The 23,525-nt window shown below is 43.4% G+C and overlaps 1 pseudogene across 1 annotated transcript in view; it reads left to right on the plus strand.

Annotated features, from left to right (window-relative positions):
- The first annotated feature begins 8,769 nt into the window (after window positions 1-8,769).
- The window catches only part of LOC310879396 (ephrin-A5b-like), a 94,210-nt pseudogene continuing 79,454 nt past the window's right edge, over window positions 8,770-23,525 (plus strand). Inside the window, exon 1 of the transcript XR_014571106.1 lies at window positions 8,770-9,890. The product of XR_014571106.1 is annotated as an ephrin-A5b-like (transcript). The remainder of the gene's footprint in view (window positions 9,891-23,525) is intronic.

Consider the following 23,525-nt stretch of genomic DNA (forward strand, 5'->3'; position numbering starts at 1 on the left):
CCCTTCCACCCACTACAGTCCGCCGGAGCACAGGGGCATTTGTTTTTCAAATGTGTTTCGTGGCCCACCTTTTGGCTCCTCGGCTTTATTGAAAAGTGTCCGTTTCATTCTCACAGAGACCGTTCCCGGAGGGGGATCGGATATCTCTCGGAAGCGGAGCCAGACATTCCGTTTCGGCGATGTATTCCCTCCTGCCCCGACCCGACCCACCACACCCCACCCCCACCCCCACACCCCGGCCCCATGCAACCGGTCGGAGCTATGGATCACGACCCGCCAACGTGCGGCCCCCTCCTCTCAGTCCAGCGGACTGAGAAGCAGTGCTTCTCAAACAACCACCATATTTCAATCCTAACCCAAGGGGGAACAGTGGTGACGTCGTATAGGAGGCTATTGCAAGTAATTCATTTAATTAACTAATTAATTAACATTAATGACCCTAATGTTGAACATTAATTACAACATTTCAACAAATTAGAAATATAGTGGGGGAGTGGGGAGGGGGTGCAGTATGTAGCATACAAAACTCTCCTTCTTTCGTGTGTCATCATCAGATGTCCAGCTCAGTAGCGTACAGCCACGCCCTCGTCTCAGGTCCCCCCCCCCCCCCCCCAACCTTTTCAAACTTGCATTCTCTACGTAAATCCCAACTCCCCCTTACCTTTCTTTTAGAGTTCTTCAATCTTTTTAACTAGTTTTTCCTAATATAGTTGCTTTTAATTTGTTTCTGTAAGGCAACTTTGAGTAACTAGAAAAGCACCATATAAATCGTATGTATCATTATTATATATAGGCCTACTTTCTCATGGACCACCTGTTATTTGCCTCCCGCTCGCCCATGTCTCTGTGTTAAAAATGACAATAGTGTCCCTGAGCAACACACTTAATCCAGCCATCAGATGGATGAAGTTTAAAACTGAATTTCCCTCCACGGGATTAACAAAGCTCTCCTCTCCCCTGATCTGTGGACCGCTGGTTGAGAAACACTGACTTCAGATCAGTTTGAGGCTTGATTTATATTTTGTTGTACAACACTGCTCAGAGTGGTGTTGTTTTATCAATGCAATTCTAAACTCCCCAACATCCTGTTATGAACAAGTGCTCACTTCAAGTTGAAACACCACGCACGGATCAAAGGACAATGAATAAAAGAGGGCCGAGCTCCTTGCCAGACTTTTATTTCAAAGGGTTTTTCGTGGATGTGGTTAAGTGCTGAGTGTATAATTAGTCAAATGATAGAGATTAACATGAGGAGGCTTTATTTGAGGGGTCACTTCTGGATCGGCAAATTCTTGCCCACTGGTTACAGGAACCACACACACACACATTATTGTATCTCAAAGCTGCAATCCGAGACATATTTGAATGAATACCGGTAATACAATGTGATTTTTACCAATCTGAAAATGTTGCATTTATATAGCGCTTTTATCCAAAGCGCTTTACATAGATTGTGCATTACATTCACCCATTCGCACACCCATCTTACACCGAAGGCAGAGGAAACCATGCAAGGCACCAACCTGCACATCCGGAGCAATTAGGGGTTCAGCGTCTGCTCAAGTACACTTCGACACTAAAGGCCTATTCATAGTCTGGATTTTCGTGGTGAGGTGACCACCGCTCTGGTGGTGAGGTGACCACCGGAGCTGTAATAACGTGGAGCGGTGGTGAGTAAAAACAGAGAGAAGGGCTGGGGAGAGCGGTGGTTTGCTCTTCACCGCAGCTCAGTGACGTCATGTTGTAATTCGGTGGTCACCTCACCACCGAAAATATTAGACTATGAATAACGCTTATCTCTGGGAACGCCGGATTGAACTGGGAGCCTCACGGTTCCGGCTGCTCTACCCCATAGCCACTGATCCTCAAAGTAGTTCTAACTGAAGCTTATCAGTGCAACATCTCCAAGCAAGGATGTGACAGTGCGAGGTAGTAACGAAAGATTATGCCTCCCGGTTTTGAGGGGTAATGGAAGGCGGGGCTTTTCAGAGTAAAATATTCCGGCGCATTCAAGGTGTTAAGACGCCTGCATTGTCACTGACCATGTCGATGACCAACACTGCTTTAATGTATGTAAATCTCTCCAGCTATTTTCCATTCCATCTTTATTTTCCCCCCAAATCTAATCTGGACTCCCATGGCCTCTGAAATAAGCTAATTTCAGGAGGCCGAAATTGTGTTATGAGAACGGGACAGAGAGAGTTGATTGAAAGGGCAATAAGATCGGATCAATGAGCGGATGCCTATTGGAGTCGACGCCGTAAAACCCTGAGCGTCAATTCAACCCTGGGGATGTAAAAACGAGTAGATTTTCAAACCTGTCGGGTTAAACCGTCACTCAGCATTTTGCTGTGTTTATAGCCGGTCTGCAATTTGACTCCCGGAGGCTGAATTGGCTTCGATCCCAAACGACACCCTCTGATTTAGTCTCTGGGGCAGCTGTGACTCTTCAAACCCGTCCGTCATGGCTGTGGTCCGCTGATCCGCGGCACTGCATAAAAAAAGTTTTAAATCTGGTGAGAACACTCCCCCCCCCCCCCCCCCCACACACACACACACACACACTACCACCACCACCCCACTGAAATAACTGGCATTCCAATGTCAGCGGCCCTCGCTTTCTTTAAAATGACTTTAAGCAGGGAAGCCGCCACGGGTCACGGGCATTACTTACCTCTGTGCAGGGAAACATCACCTATGAAAACATGCATGGAGCCATGTTATCTTTCTGCACATAAACATGCATGCGTTATAGTGTGCAATTTGTGCGCATGTTCACGTGTGAGCTCTGCCTTACACGCAGGCCTGTGTGTGCATATGTGCAGGTCTGTGTATTTGTGTTCACAGAGGTCATGTATACACAAGAGTTCACCCAGGTGCCACACACACAGACCTACAAGTGCCTATTCGACAGAAATAACCCGGACCTCCCACGACTAACTCCATTTAAAGCTTGTGGTGTTAGCTTGTAGATCTGTTCTTCTTGGCAAGCGATAACGCTTGTGCAATGGATTTAGATTAAGTCTGTGGTCATATTGTGCAGAATGTGCACAATATACTAATTTATCTTTCAATTACCATGCGGCACTTTGTTTTTGATCTGCCATTTGTAACATGGTGTTGGGATCATAAAAATAAATCGTGCTTTATTGCTAACCAGTAGGCTATGCTAAAATGTGTTTCTGAAAATGTTTGATTCATATTTTATCAGAACATAGTTTAACTATTCTCACGCTTAGACTACTGTAACTCTCTGTATACCTGCCTCACTAAAACATCTATTCATCGTCTCCAACTAGTACAGAATGCTGCTGCTAACTGGCTCCAGGAAATTTGACCATATCACCCCCGTTCTAGCGTCCCTGCACTGGCTCCCAATCTCCTTCAGGATCAATTTCAAACTCCTTCTCACCATATTCAAATCCAGGTCCGGTCTCGCTCCACCCTACGTCGCCGATCTAATCTCCCCCTATGTCCAAACCCGCTCCCTGAGATCCTCATCCAAAGACTTTCTCAACCCTCAAATTTTCCGGCTGAAGTCCAAAGGCTTTCAGCTCCCTAGCACTCTGGAACACACTGCCCTTACACATCAAGCGCGCTGAATCAGTGTCCTCTTTTAAATTCCTTTTAAAACCCCACTTTTATAGATTAGCCTTCACTGCTTCATCTAACATTTTAGTATATATTTTTTCCTGCTTTTGTTTTCTATTGAAATGTCTTTGCTGTATATTTTTCTGTTTGTTGTTGTTGTAAAGCACCTTGTAACGCAATTTGAAAGGTGCTATATAAATAAAGTTTTATTATTATTATTATAGAGTTTTTACTTCTCAATGTTCAAATCAAATTCCCCCCAACACTATGTCCCGCCTCCCTAGCCGTTTTCACTTGGAAATACGCCATATACCCCTCAGGGGTCAATCCTTGACCTGCTCATTTTCTCCCTATACACTGAAATGCCTATCTGCAAGCTTGTAGATCAGCTATTTTACCATATTTTTCACAAGATGTTCGCGTATAGTACGACATGCCCAGAATAGGAACGCTAGTGTTCATGTGGTTAAGACAGCTTGGACTGAAGTCGATTTAAAAAATCTAAATCCTAAAAGAATTCTGAAAAACCCATGTTTCTATGTCAGTGGGGCTCAACCTTTTTCATGTCAAGGACCCCCAGAATTATCTCTATTGGGCCACCGACCCCCATCTCAAAATATGTAGTTCCAGGGACCTCCCCAGAAGGCAATATTTTAGTTAAAAATGTTCCCTCTGAAATATATATTAAAAATATATTTTCACGATTTTTCAAAAATAGCAGACCTACAAGCTCGTAGCGCGCCACTCGGTGGTGCGCTATGAGCTTGTAGATCTGCTATTTTTCAATAGCTACATTTATAACATAATGTTTAAAACACCAAAATGGGTCCCCGCCCAAAATGGTTAAGACAGCTTGTCGCCTTTTGCGTCTCCTTCTCACCCTTCTCACTCTGAACGCTTTATTTCTCCTTCGTTTGTGTATTCTCGCCCTCCGCAGAGCTTTTATTGGCGGCCATTCTTCTTCTGACCTCAGCCATCGTGTGTTATGTGGTCCAGCCCGGCGGCATGAAGGCCAGCTGGAAGGGTTCACGCTGGAGTTTTAGACAAAGCGACGGAGAGGGGCGAGACAGAGAAATAAACAACTGCCCTCGAGGGAGAGATAAACATTTACTTTTCCACGAGGGGTTAGCGCCATAGCATGACGAGCAACGAGGGTGAGCAGCAGCAGAGAGAGAGAGAGAGAGAGAGAGAGAGAGAGAGAGAGAGAGAGAGAGAGAGAGAGAGAGAGAGAGAGAGAGAGAGAGAGAGAGAGAGAGAGAGAGAGAGAGAGAGAGAGAGAGAGAGAGAGAGAGAGAGAGAGAGAGAGAGAGAGAGAGAGAGAGAGAGAGAGAGAGAGAGAGAGAGAGAGAGAGAGAGAGAGAGAGAGAGAGAGAGAGAGAGACTGTACTGTAAATTCTACAAACTGTTAATAAAGATTTCAATCAATCAATCAATCAAAGAGAGAGAGAGAGAGAGAGACACCTCCGCTCTGTGTCCTCACTGTCATGACAGGTGGATGGTGACAGAGACAACTAGTAGCCTTCACCATCCAGCTCATCAATCAGTGCTGGATAATACTCTCTTTGCAGTGATCCTTAAGACATGAGATAATTACTACATTAACAGTGCCTAATTGGCATACATTTTTAACAGCCCTTTAACTACTTAAACCATACTTGGTTGACCGGAGTACCCCAGGGGTCTACGCTTGGTCCGCCCCTTTCCCCTCCACTGAATCTCTTTGCCTGAGAATAGGGATGCTAGCGAATAAGAAGAATAAGAAGCAGCAGAACATTATTTCAGGTGTTTGTTTAAGCACAGACAACTGGAGCCAACTGTCTTAAAGTGTTCATTGAACTCTGAAAGTCTACAAATAGATCATAATAATTTGTTCTATTGCACTCATTTTGCCCCATGAACCCATCGGACTGCCATATGCCTCTTTGTTATAACTTATATCAGGCAATTTAAGGCATTCAGAAATAGTATTATAGTGTATTTAATGAACAACTATTTCCCTTCTGCACCAAATATCTGTCATTAATAACATAACACAACAGGATATATGTGACATATTTTAGTCATAGTTTGTTTCTATAAACTTGTTGGAAGAAGCTCAATTGTTCTGAACTCAGCCAACCTCACTGGCAGATACATTTCACTTGTTGCAAGAAAAATATGTCTTTTTTGTTTTAAGACTCATGCCAGATTTAATTTCTACTTAAATTTGATTTGTACAGTGTGGAATCTGATCACTGTCTACTAATTTTCTACCATTTAGTGCCAATTGTGAGTCTTGGAAGTGTGTAACATAAACATACTGATATACTCATGAACTGTATACTCTCCTTACCCAACAAACTACAGGAAAAAACAACATTCCATACTGTACAGTACTGCTCTTCAATGTCTGTAGAGGTGCATTGTATTGCTTCATTTATACGTGGTGGGCCGAAAATACCACATACACTGCAGCTTACAATGCATCGCAGCGATCTGCTGGTACAGTAGATCTGCTATTTTTGGCATGCAACTCCAGGTATAACAGTATAAAGTGAAGTCTTGACTTTCTGCGGTGCATGGCAAATCAAGTCTATGGTATTGTGCACAGTAGTTGGAGTTTAGTTTAGTTAATTTGTGCGGCAAAGATGCAGATCTCATTTTCATACTGAAATGTGACACAACTAACTCTCGGCACAAGGCCATGAGAAAAAGACAAAGAACAATACACACACTGCTGTGGTTCACGCTGTAGCCATTACTGACCCTAATTTATAATGACTCCATTGTCGTGGGAACATACTGTAGACATATATATCATGCATAAATGAGGTGGACAGCCACTTTAGCCCACGAGATGACGTGATTATAGCCCATGGATTAATCTGCCTGGTTGAGGTATCATCCAAAAGTGCAACACACACACGCACACACACACACACACACACACAGACACGACAGAAAGGCGTGTGGACACGCACATAAACACAATAATACATGAGGCACGTTTATGAACGACCGTATACATACATGAACGCGCACCGCACACATTATGTGCTGTCACTCACTCAAGCCCAAACTAAAATCTACGCCAGGTTCCAATGTCGCCACTTTAGCTAAACACTGTGCATCAGATCAGTTACGTCAAATGCTCCATTAGTTCATTTAAGAGTGTAATTACAATGAATTATATAACTATTTCAGAACCATATGAACGGCAGGAACATGCATTCACTTACTGAAATGTGCCTTTATAGCATACGAGGAACCATCAAGGTCTCATCTGTGAATAGATTTAAAAGCCATACAGCATAAAAGCTTTTTCATATCCGTCTATTGAAATGCTGTCTCTACATCTTATTCATGGAGAAAACAAATCTGAGCTGTGTGTGACTGTGTGTGTGTGTGTGTGTGTGTGTGTACATGCACGTGTGTGTGCGCGCCTATGAGCCAAACATAAGGAGGAACCTTGAACCAGGTGAGGCGGAGGTCAACAAATCTATTCAGATGGAATCTAAATGGGGCTGTTCTGTGTTGAGTACACTGCACGGAAAATGACTTATATTGTTCATTTCACTGCATGTGGACCCATTTGGGTTCCAATTTTTTGTTATAGCCTAACTTTATTTTATTTCGATTTTTATGGGCATTAATTGCAGTGGTGGAAAAAGTACTCAAATGTTTTACTTTACCAAAAGTACTCCTTATTCAGAATGTCTCATTTAAAGTTTTCAAATCTTTTGAAAATAGCAGCGACGCGTTGTGAGCTTGTAGATCGGCTATTTCCAAATGGCCAAAATGTATGGCTGAAGTGGTTAATGTATGTTTTGTAATAATAATCAAAATCTACAAGTAACTATAGTAACTACAATTTTCAAATACATGTAGTGGAGTAAAAGTACAATATTTGCCTCTGAGATATAGTGGAGTAGAAAGTAAAATTATTGGAAATTGGAAATACTCAAGTGAAGTACAAATACCTAAATGTACTTGGTGAATTTCCACCACTGATGATTAAATGCAAAACCAATTAGATGTCTATCCACCCACTTCGACGGCTCTTCCACAAAAGACAGACCCAAACCCTGCACCCTCACACCAACCACCACAAAAAGGATAAAATAAATAATAAACACAATACTAACACAACAATAATCACAATATAAGAGTTAACCAAAAGGGCCTATGGGAAATACTGTAATAATCAAGAAATGGGCATTTTATATAGGCACCATTATAACAGATGCTATTAATAATACTCAGATAGATAGATAGATAGATGCTTGATGTTAATGTTACAACTATGTAACTCAGGAATCAACAATGTGTTGATTTGTTTACTCACCAATGACCATAAAACAGCACATAGATGTCTGATAATTCCCCCCTGCCTCCACTGCGTGGCGCTAAAACCCATGTGCGTAAACTTGAGCGCGTGTCTTTGACTGCAGCACTTAAAATACTGTCAGAGATGATAGCAGATGAGCAAATGGGTTAAGTTGTACTAGCCCATTAGTGTGATTTCAGCTAGAATACAAAATGTACACCATTGTTAGACTATGAGACAATACAATAAACTAGGTAACTGGTCACCCATCATCATGGTCATGATAAAAGCAATGTTAAAAGCAAGTTAAGTTAAATAAATGCGTCCCAAGCATTTTTCTTTTAATTGGGAGCCTAGGCTACAATAAATGATCACTTGGTTGCCATGTCGGCATGGCAGCATGGGGACCTTTGATGAATTGAACAATGTGGACCCTGTTGTAAACAAGTGTAATGCTTAATTGGGTCGTCCACTCACAGTTGACAGTCTTTGTATTGAGTTTGTGCTTAAAATGTACTGTAAATTCTACAAACTGTTAATAAATATTTCAATCAATCAATCAAAAACCTCTCTTGACCTCTGTTCTCCAGGTAAGAAGAGGAGACTTGTCCTCGGGCCCCATGTTGTGTTGTGTAATGTTGTGTCGATCCTTCAGCCGAAACCACCTTTTTATGCCAATGAAATGAATGGGTCTGTCGCGGCCGAGGAAGCAGATATTACCCCCCGGGGGTGAGGGAGTAAGGGATGTTGTTTTTGTAAGCGAAACGCCCATCATTCAAAATTCAAACCAATGAGAGACAGGCAGTGTGCGTCCATGAAACTGGCACGGTGGGGGGAGGGGGGATGGGAGCGGGAGCATGGCCGAGGAGAGAGAGGGTGCTTGTGTCATGACTGAGCGCTGACTTGGTTGGTTTCTCCAGACAGATTCACTACATTTCTTGCGCTCCCCTTCCCTTGAATCCATCCCCTCCTTTGCTTGTGTTCCCTGAGCCTCAGCCTCAGCCTGGGCTGTCTGTCATATAGCTGTGCTGCTGTTGAACCAACTGTAGGTCTGGTCGGCAGCAGCGCTACATACATTGTTTTAGTAGTTCCTTTCCTCCACAGCTGAGGAAGAAGGATCCACAGCTGAAGATCATCATCATCCACGCCACGCAGCCAGCTAGCTACTGGAGACGGGCTTTCAGTCCGTGCTCCGCCCCGGTGAATCACAGTCAGTCATTCAGACACTACAGCGGGACACGGAGGGCAGAGATCCCGAGAGGAGCAGGCTGTGTGCGGAGAGACCTCGCCTCCCTCACCGGCTGCTGTTACTGCATGGAGTTTATTCTACTGTGTCTGATCTGCATGATTTATGGACTGTACTCTCACTTCTTGTAGGATTTGTTTTTATGTTTTTACACTCCGACCTGCAGCAGGACAACAAGGCAGTTTGTTTGCGCACGGAGTCGGGGCTGAGTGAGATTGTTGTTGTTGCCCCGGCTCGGCGGGACAGTGTCCCCCCAACCCCCCTCCGCAGACTTTTTATTTTGGATTAGTTTTATCGTCCATATTTTAGCCTAAGAATTTAGCCTAAGAGGCTACTCCGTTAACAGTGACCGTTAACATATGCGTGTGTTGCAATGGACACGCGGTCCGATTAGAACAACGGCGGTCAGAAATAGTTCAGCTGTTTTAAAAGGACTAAATCTCGCTTCTTTAAATTAATAATAATATCCATCAAGAGACAACAAGTCGACTGTGTGTGCGTGGTGAAGCAACCGTCTCCTCGGAGCGACATTCAGATGTGATTTCGCAGCCACAGCCAGACGCCGATTCACGCAGAGAGGGACTTTTGGCCAACAAGTTTGAGTTTGAGAGCAATAAATATGCCGCAGGTGGAAATGCTCCTTTTGCTCGTCGCCGTGGTCATTTGGACGTGCGTGTACGGCCAAGACCCGGCCTCCAAGGTGGTGTCGGACCGCTACGCAGTCTACTGGAACCGGACCAACCCCAGGTGAGTGAGTGAGTGGGACACGGACACGGACACGACGCACACGGTACGGCTAGTACTCCCGCAGCCGTGCGCAACTTGCGTCCGCGGAGCGCGGCTTGACAATGGGCTGCCGAATCCTCCGATGTCACGCAGTCAGACCCAGAGATGCAATGTAGCCTATACTACTATACCGTATCATGATGTAACCCTGCCCTGGATGTGAACAGACGTATCGTAGCCTACTATATTTTGTATATGGGCTACACGTTCAGATCGAGTTAGAAATGTATACATTTAGAGACTGAAAATGTTTATGTGCAGACATGTTTTATTTCTTTATTGGGCGACAAGCACATTTGTTTTGTAGCCTATTCTTCAATAGTGTTTCATTCGCCAAAAGCACCTATTGTTCAGTAGTAACTATATCTGATATACTTTCCCTTTTATCTTGTTATTCAGAAGTCCAATTTTAGTAATCCAAGGTTATGAAAAAACATGAGCATCACCATCAACCGTTTTAATTGTGTAATTAAGTTTCGAGCGAAAGAACAGTATTGATATTGACACCTTTGATTGACTCTCATATCTCCCATGGTGTTATGATGAGACCCGCGGGTCACCAACTTGACGCCCGGTGAACTTCACCCATGACATTGTCCAGTGACAGTCCAGTCATTATAAAATGCCAATATTTTAAATAGCCTATCATAATGAATTATAGGGCTAGCCATGAGATCTGCGTTACAATATAAGCTGATGAAATGAATAGCTTATTTCAAACATCCCCCACAAGGCAAGGACAACTTTATTTGTAGGCCTACAACAAATTTCAAAAAGTCAAAGTGCTTTACATGTAATTGTAAGACATTTATAAACGGACATTTGGATATATTTAAAAATGGAACAAGTATGTGTTTCAACATTGATATTGCTTCAGAACACGCACACTGTTTAATATAGGCTATTGTGTCCAGAATATTTGTACTGAAATTGTAATACTGTAATTCACATTGATCGCTGCAGCGAGCGGTTATCTCAGAAGACCAAAGATACAGCCTCTCTCTGGCCACTGTAGTTTCAGAATAATGCTGAGTAGCTCTTGAGAGTCTGCGGTCGTCCATCCATCCGTTGTCTATTAATATTGACAAAATGCTTGTTATCACAGTTGCATTTTTATTTAAAGTTACAGCATCTTTCAGTATCAAATGTGGTTGATCGTTATTTGTGAAGCTATAGCAGTGTAATCCTCAGAGGGGCTCCTAAAAATGACCCAAACTACAGTGAGACATGTCTTGAATATCGTGCTTTGTCAGTTGGAAAGAAACCTCATATGTGAAACGGTTTATTTTCACGGCTCCAATTCAAATTCATTTTTGCTACTTTGGTGTGACACTAGTGTAGTATGATCAAGTCTTATCATTTTTCGACTTTTTCACAATGCCATGCCAGACTTCCCGGTCCTTCATTGCCACCCCCAGTTCAGGCATGATCAAGTAGTAGGGTGTGCGCACACACGCATGCACACACACACACACACACACACACACACACACACACACACACACACACACACACACACACACACACACACACACACACACACAGTTAAAATATGGATATACAAGGTTTCTGCATGACGATATGCTTCATGTTGACATCTCCTGTTTCTACTCTACTAGTTTTCTTTTTTGAAGTTGCAATTAATTGCAACCTCAGGGAAATTAATAATATCAGTTTGAAGAATTTGACCTATAATAACTTTGCTCTCTCTGCTCTACAAATGCTAACTTCTTCTTTGTCACAGATGGCACTTTTTCTTTTTATTCTGAATGTGAACAAAAGGGTTAGGTCATCTTCCGGTGGCGTGACTCAATGATTTATAATAAATGTAAATGACCTCAGCAGCACATAGTGCTATGTCCTTGTTTGCATTGAACACAGATGTGTGTCATTGTTAGTGGACTTTTAGAGTTGTTGTTATTGTTCCTTTTTTTTAAAGCTGATGAATTTCACCCTGCTCCATTTCAAATAGAAATATTGTGACTCCGCCACATTTCTAGGAAGGGACACCGGACACAAACTTACAAAACCATTAAACCACACCAATAGCCGATCTACAAGCTCACAATGTGACGTGTTGCGAGTTTGTAGATCTGCTATTCTATTATTTTCTCCCGGAACATATCTTACTATAACATAACCTCTGTCTGTGAGTTGGAGTCCATTTTCCGATCTGATCTTGCACACGGCCATGAAGGGAATGACGAAGCCTGTTTATGTGTGTGTGCAGGCTATGGGACCGGTAGTTGCATCCATCCGGGCTATGGGACATAGCCCGGATGGATGTGGGTGAAAATGGCGGGTATGGATCGACCAGTTTCAGGAAATTTCGGGAAAATGTCTGACAGTTTCTGGAAGTGTACTGAGTAATTTGCGCTTTTGAATACTTTAGTATACACTTTGTCTACCACCGCCTGGTCATTGTTAGTGCTGTATGTTTGGTAGAGAGGCTAAGTATACACACGGCAAAATCACAAGTGTTGTTTTTTACCATGGACCATATAAATGGACCACTGACCATTTTTACACTGACAGAATTGACTCCATTAATCATAGCGGCATTACAGTATACTCACGTTGGGAGCTTGTTAGATCGCCTTGTTAGATCTTTTTTGGAGCTTTTGTGCCTTTATTGATAGTTACAGTGAAGACAGACAGGAAAGGGAGAGAGAGAAGGGGAGAGACATGCAGCAAAGGTCATCATGAACGAGACTCGAACACGCAACACGCTGTCAGGCAAGAGCCTATATATGTGGCATGTGCCTGGATCACTAGGCCAGCGGGTGCCCCCAGATCGCCTATTTTGACAAAGGGTGATTATAGAGGATAGGATTGGTTGGACTCCGGTCGCCTACTGTATGTATGTAGGGGTTTAGAAGTGGTTTAACAATTGGCAGAATTTCACTGTGCAGCTTTCAGATGAGTCAGAATCAAAATAAAGGTAGTATTTGGTCTGAGATGGGAAAAGTGGTCACACACACACATGCAGAGAGCAGTATTTGTCTTTACACTGTTAACCTTGAGGTGAAGTGTGTGTGTGTGTGTGTGTGTGTGTGTGTGTGTGTGTGTGTGTGTGTGTGTGTGTGTGTGTGTGTGTGTGTGTGTGTGTGTGTGTGTGTGTGTGTGTGTGTGTGTGTGTGTGTGTGTGTGTGTGTGTGTGTGTGTGTGTGTGTGTGTGTGTGTGTGTGTGTGTGTGTGTGTGTGTGTGTGTGTGTGTGTGTGTGTGTGTGCAACAACGGTTTTCGGGAAAAGTAGAGGAAGCTGCGAGATACTGATGTACAAATGCAAATCTTGCGGTGCCATCAAAGTGAGCTGACACACTTCCTGCTTGACTAACACTTATCTGACTGTAGGAGCAATATTAACATATTTTATACCTTCACTGTGTGTGTCCCAGTGGTGGAAAAAGTACTCAAATGTTTTCTAAAGTAAAAATATCAATACTGCAACGTAGAAATACTGTAAAAGTACGTAATTAAACTTTTACTTGAGTAAAAGTACAGAAGTATCGGTATTCAAATGTACTTCAAGTACCAAAACCCAAAAGTAAAAGTACTCATTATGCAGAATGTCCTATGTATATGGGTATTTGATGTATGTTTTGTAATAATAAACAAAATCTAGTAGTAGCTACTAGCTAATGTTTTTAAATAAATGTGGAGTAAAAGTACAATATTTGACTCTGAGATGTAGTGGAGTAGAAGTAATAAAAACAATCACACCCATGTGAAGTGAGGGGCGCTAATATATTAAAGTCTAACTCATGTTGATTAGGTGATGTAGGTGATTGTTTGTAAAACAAACGGTGCCAACACAAACATTAAACGCCTTTATCAATAGAGCCAATATGACGTAAACGACTCATTATGACGTAAATTTTCCCTTCATTGTCAATGCATTTACTAAACAAACTTTGAACTAAAGACAAACATTAAACCTGTGTATAGAACAAAAAAAATGGAAATACTCCAGTAAAAACAAATTGAACTTAAGTAAATGTATTTAGTTACTTTACACCACTGCTGACTGCGAGCAATAACATATTTTATACCGTCACTGTCTCGGTGTCCTCTTTACAACCTGCTACATGTGTTTTCAGGCATGTTTTGTTTCTGTCCCCTACTACGACACGGCTTCTCAATGTGGGTTCCCTGGACCCGCAGGGGTCCCAGTGGGGGTTCCAGTGGGGGGGGGGGGGGGTAAATAATTGAAAGTTAGGAACCAAATGGACCCTTTCAAGTCTGTAACTTTCGAGAGTATACGAATGCGACGTAATGGACGTAACGTAACGGTTCTGTTTGTACACTCTGGGAGTTAAATAAACAGCGATGATTTAAGGATTTTACAGCATAAGAGATAGGAATGGCATTGCGGGGGGGGGGGGGGGGGGGGTTCTCCTTGAAATTAAATTATACAAGAGATTGAGAATCACTGCCCTACAATGATTCCCAGTTTCTCAAGTCTCATTCCTTGGTTGCCATAAACTCCCCCCCCATTCCACCCACCCCCCACTACCACTCTTCCAAATGCTCCTTCAACCCCCCCACCCGCCCCCAACCCACGCTGGGGCAGACAATGAGAGGAACACAGGGGTGTTTCAACAGCGGGCCAAGGGCTCAGCATGGTGCACACTGCATGCTCCTCTGAGACACACACACACACACACACACACATGCCGAGGTCACACGCTCGGTGGTAACCAGGCAGGCCCCTGGGTTAAGCATCAGGGAGCTTGCACAGAGGGGACTGTAGTCAGGGTCAAAACTGGGGCAGTACCGCCTGGCCCCAAGGGCCTCGGTCGGTGATGGGCCATTGCAAGGCACCCCGCCTGGACTTTGTCCCGGGCCGAATGGGGCTCTCTCGCTAAATAAATGAGTAACTCTAAATGGCCGTCTCCTTTTCTCATTCATGACTCTAATCTAAACCCGACCCGGGCTGTATAATATAACAGAGTGCCATGCTAGGACGTTCGGGGCCCCATGACCCGTAGCAGAACCTGGCAGTGTTCCATACCAGACCCTGGGCCCCATGCAGCACCCTGCTGCTTAATGGAACTAGACGCAGTCTCCGGTGCCACTGGGGTCTATCGGCTGCAGCTTCTTCTGCTTGTTGTCGTTGTCTTCTTCGTCTCCTCTGTCCTCCTTTACGTTTCATGGCTTTTTGCGACGACAAGTGAGCCGCGTTGTGCCGTGTTGGCATATCTCACAGGCTCATTTGCGTCCACACACACGCTACAGCTTGGGTTTCAGATAAGGTTCTTGGAACATAATTCGGCCCGTGCTTAGGAGGTGGTACTAACCCTGCGTTCTGGGCATTTAATTATATATAAAGTATTTAATTACTATGTTTTGAGGGGCGCTAGCCCCTCCAATGCCTGACTTTTGCAAGCACGTCATATGTCAGCCAAGTCTTTCATGGACTTTTAATGTTTGTTTAGAGCACGTTTTTAACAAAAATGTAATGGCAGCCAAGTCTATGGACTTTTAATGTTTGTTTAGAGCAGCAGTTAAACAAATATTGGGGACGTGAGACGTCATGTGGCCTATAATATTATATACAATAACACTGCATTCATGTCTCGTAACGTATATAGTGGCAGTGAATCTGCAATGAATGTGGCAGTCAGAGTGGGCGCCTCTCACTTCACACAAGTGTGATGTTTTCTGTGAAGATTTGTACACATTTGAAAACTTTAAATGAGACCTTCTGCATAGTGAGTGCTTTCTACTTTTTTGTACTTTAAGTACATTTTGAATTCCAGACATTCACTTGTAATGGTGTAGTTCTACATTGCAGTATTGATACTTTTATTTAAGTAAAAAATGTGGTGATGCTAGACCAGACAGATGCACTCTGTCCTGCACAGTGTGAATGCAGTGCAGGAAAGTAATCAAGTATATATTTACTCAAGCGCTGTACTTAATGTACAATTCGAGGTTACCTTTTCTATACTTTCTACTTCTACTAATATTGTACTTGATTACTCCACTACAATTATGTGAAAACTTAGTTGGAAGTTACTTTGCAGATTTAGATTTATAAAAGCCATATTTTATACTATTAGAAAATAGCGATTTACAAGTTTTCAAATTCAGTACAGTACTTGAGTAAATGTACAGTACTTTTTTACACCACTGGCTGTACTCATTATGAGCTACTTCATTAAAATGAGGAGTGAAACTGCAGTGAGTAAGACAGAGGCCTTACTGTAAAATTCTGTATTTTCAAAAGAAATGTGCTGTTTTGATATTTATTAGTCATATTAATTAGCCTGAGAGAGAAACTGCCTACGGCACACAATCAAATCTCTGGAGGGAAGCGAGGAGGGCCACGGAGCTAGTTTTACAGCCTGGCTCACATTAGCATGCACAGTACATATAATGGTGTGAATTCAGTGCTGCACATTGGGTTTCAATGGTGTTGAGGAGAACCCATTAACTCAACCCTGGCCAGCGCCAGGGGGCGATAGTTCAGCGACCGCCACTGTTCACCACCATTCTATTTGGTTGAAGAAGAGCGTCTCCCCAAAACGGCAATGACGAAGGTGGTCGCGCTGATCGGATTAATCACTGGCTAAGAGTCTTTAGAAGCATTCATATTTTAGATGCGCGGTCACTGGTCGCAGCCACTAGTCGCTTTATTTATCCAGCACGATTTGAAATGGAATACTCATGAAAAGGCCTAGAAAGGCCTCATCCACCACCTTGCTCTTTAGTAGTCAGTAGTCAGTTGGTGTGTTCTGAAACTAGCTTAGCATCATAATATTGCTAAACCACTATCGGTATGCGTGTCCTCGCATGCTTTTAATCCAGCCAGCGTTTTAACGGAAAATACTGTATCTGTAAACCCCTGTCTATAGTTGTGAGAGGAATTACTCACAGACGTTACATTTTGGTGTCCGTGTCTGGTTCCTTGCAAGTCAAGTAAATTACATCAGTGGTGTGTAGTTAGCGCAGCAGCCGCGGCAAGCAACAAGGAGCTATTAGAGAATTCCCCGCTGACTGTCTATTTAGCTGCTTCATTAAAATCCACCACGGGCCCACAGCACAGAACCTTCACCGCGGCTTCTAGGTGTTTATTTGTTGCTGATAGGTGGGATCAGCCGAGAATCGGGGCTGAGTTCCGTCCCTAATCTCCCGAGCTGTTTGTGTCTCCTACGCCATGGAAACCGATACCTCCTCATCATCAGGGGAACATCAATGGGTGGGACTAACGATCTGGCAGCTGGGGGGGGGGGGGGGGGGGGATAGGGATTCCAGCATTCTACGAGAGCACTGTCACCTCAGGGAGAGTGGGGGTTCCTCTAATCCTGATAATGCCTGTCTAAAGCTTTCCACAACAGATGCAACATTATTTCCCCTCACAAGACAGCCGAGAGATTAAAAATCCAACAAACGCTAACATGTCTGGGTGAAATAAAAGGGGTCCCCAGCCCGTTCCCGGGTTTGCTAAGTGACCGCTAACTTCATAACATCCCCCTGTCAGAACCTTTTGATGACAATTGCATTCTTGTTCGTTGGGAAGGGAGATGAACATCCCCTTGATGGAATGCATGGGAGAATTAGGCCAGAAAAGAGCAATGGCTGAAGAGCATGGCTCTTCTCTTTGCCTCATAACCGCCGTCGAACGGCCAGTGACAGTGACACAGTACGTCTCTCGAGTAGAATGACCTCCACTGTTTGCTCTACACACTGCTTTCCTTTTTAATCTCCAATTAAAGAACAATGCTGCATTTTTTTTTCTAGTCTGTGGCGAGCTGATGTTGTGATAGTTTCCCAGTGGCATTGTGAATAGCTCCGTTCACATTTGTTCCCAGTGTTTACTCTATTCTTTTTCCCCTCTCGGCCTGTTCCTGGCTCCCTGCTGCTCGGTTCCGCTCGAGGAAAAGAAAAACACTCCCCCCGCCCCCCCCCCCCCCCCCCCCCCCCCCACCCCAAAATGCAGCAATGTCCAAATATTGACTGATTCTCGGGACAACGGGCCCTCTCCCCAGCCCTCGTCCCGACTGCGTTAATCAGTGTACCGTAGCGTATCGCCGTATCCTAGATTTTTACGGCGAACGTTCTCTGAGAAGGACGGACATAAGTGAATCAATGGATCAATGTTTGTTCATGGTAGCAGAGAGACTCGATCTGTCGAAAACCTACATACTATCAGCTATAACGACAAAACATTGCTGCAGTGCAACAAACTGACATAACATTTGATGGAAAACAAACCAGAAAACCTCCATTACATGTCATACAAGAATCCACTTATCAATTTCCGCACAGCATGCTGGTTTCAGTTACTTGCTATACTTAAAGTAATTGTGACTTATATACACCTTGAAAAGACGGAGCATTGCCATCGGTTAACCACTTCAAACCATGTATCCGTCGTTGACCACAGTCCCACAGGGCTCTATGCTAGGCCCCCATCCTTTCTTCCGTCTACACCAAATCTCTTTTCTGAAAATAGCTGATCGACGAGCTCACAACTTGTCGCAACCGGAGTAACGGACACGATGTGAGCTTGTGCATCTGCTATTTTTGCAGAATGATTTTTACCCCAGAATGCAGGAATGCTTGGGTTCATGTGGTTGTATCTAATTACACAGGTACATTCAGCTGTGAGAGTAAGATTGGCACCGGCACTCTCAGAGCTTAGATGAACACTGGGAGTTGCTGTCAGTGGTATAAAGTAACTAAAGTACATTTACTCATGTACTTAAGTACAATTTAGAGTTTTAACTTTACTTGAGTATTTCCAATTTTCAATACTTTTACTTCTACTCCACTACATCCCAGAGGCTATTATTGTACTTTTACTCCACTACAATTATTAGAAAACTAGTTACTAGTTCCTCCATTATTACAACGCATACAATAACCACATTAGCCATATATATGTCGGCCTTTTGAACATAGACGATCTACAAGCTACAGTAACAATGCGTTGCTGTTAGCTTGTGATAAGATTTTTATACATTTGAAAACTTGAAATGGGATATTCTGCATAATTTAGTTTAGTACTTTTACTTTTGGTATTGTAAGTCCATTTCGATGTCAAAACCTTTGCACTTAGTATATTTTGAAATCCGGACTTTTACTTGTAACAGAGTAATTCCACATTGCAGTATTGATACTTCGAGGTAGTTTTTCTGTGTGGTTTTCTGCACTAGGAGGGAAGGGCTGTCCTGTGGAGCAGCCGGGCAGCTCTGTTGAACTTTGACCTCCTGCATGCAGGTTTCTGTCTCCGCTCAAACTAATAAGCCTCGGCTCCTTGCTCTGCCACGGCTTGAGTGACAGGAGCCAGAGATGAGTTCCCTTTTTGAAGTCTGGCTGCTTCATTGTCTTTTGTTTCATGTTGAAATTTCTATCTGCATTTATTCTCTACACTTGATTGTCAGTCGGACCACGGATTATTCCATTCCAGTTAACAGAACGTTAACAGTTGGAGCTCTTTATTCCTCTTTATGTTTTATGTACAAAGAAGACATTCTTTAGTCTAATGGTCGCAGGGATTCGACTAATTGGTTAGTTTATTTAATCATCAAATCTGCAAAAGTTGAGTTTGCTTAGTTCATACGTCATGCAGAGACTATTCTTTCAGGTAGATGATGTTGAGATCTGAACATTCTTGTAATGAAGATCTCAGACTGGCTACCTTCTATTTCAAGTTATAGACTGGCACAATAAAAGTTACATCTACAGTTTACAAGAGATTAAAAACAACAAATCAACGATCAAAATCTTGGTTGATTAAGAAACTAACCAAACTGCTACAGTATTTTATGAGTGGAAAAAGACCTAGTTTCACATTGCTAAATGTTTCCACTTTCCATAAGCTCCCCATCAACTAATTGGATTTTTATTTCATCTAGTTCTCAGGTCCCAGCAGCTGTGTGATCTTGGGGTATACTCTTTTATTTGATATGGCCAACAGTCGATGGATTAGGAGGGACCCCATAGACCCTAATCTCAGTCTCACTCCAGTGCACAGAGGTTCACTTTTCTACTGTTTCTTTAAGGTTTTAATCTCGCCCAGCTATTGTGTGTGTGTGTGTGTGTGTGTGTGTGTGTGTGTGTGTGTGTGTGTGTGTGCACGCTGTTTAAATGTGAGTGGTGAAATGGCATCCCCCGTGTCTTTTAAGGCACCGGTGAGGGGTATTAGCAAAGAGCCTCTAAGGGGCTTAAGAGGTCAGCCCTCCCTTTTGTGTGGAGACACAAAACACATCCTGTGGGACCCTTCACCTCTCCTCTGTTCTTCCCCCCAGAAAGCCAGGACTGGCCTGACCATTCACATTAATCAGCTTCGCTCTCTAATGACTGCAGTAAAGCTTCTGAAAACGGGCCTCTAAAAGGTTCTAAAGGACCACTAAGCCCTCCTAAACAGAACAGACCGACCGGGGCGAGACTGCTGCTGCTCCGCTGTACGGAACACATCTCCGGACAGTAGGAGCGCGCACGCACACACACCCTGTGTCAAAAGTTTGTAGTGAGTGGATGTACTACTGACTATAATGTGGGATCCCCTTGCACACTTACAGGCTGAGGCAAATAAATAACAAATAATGAAACGCACGCCATGGGCCGAGAAGCGCTATAAATCGAACCCCATGATAAAGGAAGTGAAAGGCCCTTAGCAGCTATGTTAGAGGAGCCTTCTTGCGCCATATACTGTATGCCTTCTATTACCTCATTCCCAAGACTGGGAAAGCATCTGTGTCATTTTAGATTTTAAACACTAACCATTATTTTATACTTTGGCTACTTTTGAAAATACGTGAAAATGTGTTCATCTTTGAATGTATATATTTTGTTTAAACGCAATGTTTTTAAAACTCAAATCTTGGCTTCGTGGGGGAGGGGGTTAGTCCCTGGAACAAAATATTTGGAGATTGCGGTCAGTGGCCAAATACATAATGCGGGTCTTGAGAACCACTGATAAAAACATATGTTTCTTTTTCAGAAAACTGTTATGATTCAGAAGACATTTTTTAGAATTCCTCAGGTTATGGGTTATATTGTAGCAATTTTGTTAAAACTGAGTGACACTAAAGGAACGTTTGCACTGCTTTCTTCCAATGAGCAGCAGAGTGCAGAGAGTGAGAGAGAGGATGTATTGCCTCAATGGAACCGGGGGGAGCTTGGCTGTGATCATCATAGAATGGAAGTGGGTGATAAAATTGGGACTTTATAACGGCAGTAATGGGCTGGCCTCGTTCGTTCTTTCACTCAGCACTGTCTGCAGCAGCAGGACTGCATGTGTGTATTTGGTTGTTTATCCAGCGAGCAGACCTGTGTTTCATGTGTAGGACAGTTGATATTAGTCTAAATGTCAGCAGGGTGTGGCTGGGTCTGGGGGTGTTGGTAGCTCAAACACTGTTTGTTTTAAAAGGACTGTAAGGATAGACTAAAAGACACAGCTGTTTTTCATTAGGTTCGAAGGCGGGCGGAAAAGATGAGACAATTGAGACTATTCCAAATGAAATTGGCCAGAGAAATGCACGCTTAATGTGAAACAAATGCGATTAGTTCGATAACAGAACCAAATGTCCATTTTCTGCTACTGGAACTTGACTTGAGGGTAAATTATGTGTGCATATACATATTATACACGTGCACGTACACACAGGCATTTTTGGTCACTGTTTTGCCATGTCCAGTGGTTGCTAACTTGTAGGTTATGAGGAAGGAATTTAAGTTAATTGTTCTACACTTTTACAGTCAAGGTTGTTTGTCAGTCTTTCACAATGTTTTTCTGCTTTGCAATAACAGCACTGCATATAATTTAACTAAGCCATATAGCCATACAGTTAATCCAAAACTCTGTAGAATCACTTTCTGTTAAAAAAAGGAAAACATACGATGAAAATATGTGTATTTTGTGATAAAAAAAAAAAAGATTGTATTGCAGACCAATGTTTAGCATAGCACAGTCACAGACTGGCTTTCATGTCAAATCAAGACAAATGTTCAATCAGCTTTAAAGGTATATTCAGTGATTTCACTTAATTCAAATATCACTTATTTCTTTGTTTTGTTGTGATAATCCTCCCTACTATAGTGTGTGCTGGCCATATAAGGAGTTCCTCCCTGTCCCCAGTTAACCCCTGGGGGTCAAAAAACCTTAGGTTTCGTTTTTGACTCTCTATCCTGATTGGACGAAAGGCTGGGTCCCATAGCCAAAAACGAAACCTAAGGTTTTTTGAGTGAAATCACTGAATATACCTTTAAGCAAAGTAATTATATAATTGGCAGTTTTGTAAAACTAGGTAAAGGACGTTAACGATTTAGGAACAGAACACGGGGTGTTTAAATGCGAGTTAGTGAACATTAGATTTTCATTTATTTTCGTGAACTTGGTGTGACTTTGTGGGAACTTTAGCGTACGTGGCTCACTGGCCCATGGAGACGAGAAGAGACAATTTCCTCTTGTGTTCGGACGTGGCCGGAGCTTCAGGACACATTCAATATTAAAACGCTGTTTGCGATCTCACGTTAGAGAGCCTGGACAGCAGCTTCACACGCAACCCAGGGCGAAACACGGGTCGACGTTTTGTCCTCTCAGCCTTTTTGCCCCTCCTCCTTTTTATCGTTTATTAATTTATTGTCCCATTTCGGGACGTTCAGGGTCGTAGACGGAACAATGACAGACTGACGAGATTTGTGTCAGAAAGTGTGTGTGTTGTCTCCTCGTCGTTACGTCCTGCAGCATGGTGGAGCAGGGAACAGTCAGCCATTTGCGAATTCGACTCCATTTTGTTCGGCGAAACAAAAGTGGGTATCTTTAGCCGTTTCTTAGGAATTCAATTTTAAATCGGAAATGAATTAACAACGTCCCGCGCCCATGATCTTTTGAAACCATTTGTAGATCTTACTTAATCATATTCTCGGCGGGGAATTTTCTCAAGCCGGAAGAGTAGAGTGTGTGATTTGGGGGGGGGGGGGGGGGGGGGGGGGGGTGGTTCTGTAGGAACAGTGGGGTTATCCAAGTGAGGCGAAAAGTGGGGGACTTTTTTCCCCACCAGCCCCAACTTCTTGCATCGTAACACAATGACCATTGTGCAAGTTGTGATACATTCTATGTCACACAATGTTGCATTCATGCCTCAACCATGTTATATGAGTATATATGCCCCAGCCATCATCAATATCTGTGCCATTCCATTGACTATGAGGTCTTGTCTGAGCGTTGGCACTCGTATCACTGGCTGCAGCGTTACGGAGGGAACACTCGGGCAGACGCAGCGGAGTGGTCATGCCGATGATCCCTCTTTATGTCTTGGCTCCGCCAGGGACCCTTAGTTATTCTAGTGCATAATTGATGGAGGAGTTAGAATAGCAGAAGTAATGCGATGAGAGGGTGCAGCCAGGCGGAGCGAGGGATTGCGTGCGTGGGGCCGCAAACATTGCAGGGGACGAGGGCGAGGGCATCTGGAGTAACAGGTCCCCCGCCTCGACGCAGGATGTCACCGTCCCAGCCAATCAGAGCAGCTCCCCCGTCCTCTCCCACCAATCAGATCTTTCAGCTTGAGTAGTAGAGTACTACTATGTTCACCGTGTATGAGACAAGACAGTCATCGCTGCTGCTTCTCTTTTAAGAGTTTCG

The sequence above is a fragment of the Protomyctophum parallelum genome (assembly GCF_964188405.1).
Source record: "Protomyctophum parallelum genome assembly, chromosome: 21".
Lineage (NCBI taxonomy): Eukaryota > Metazoa > Chordata > Actinopteri > Myctophiformes > Myctophidae > Protomyctophum > Protomyctophum parallelum.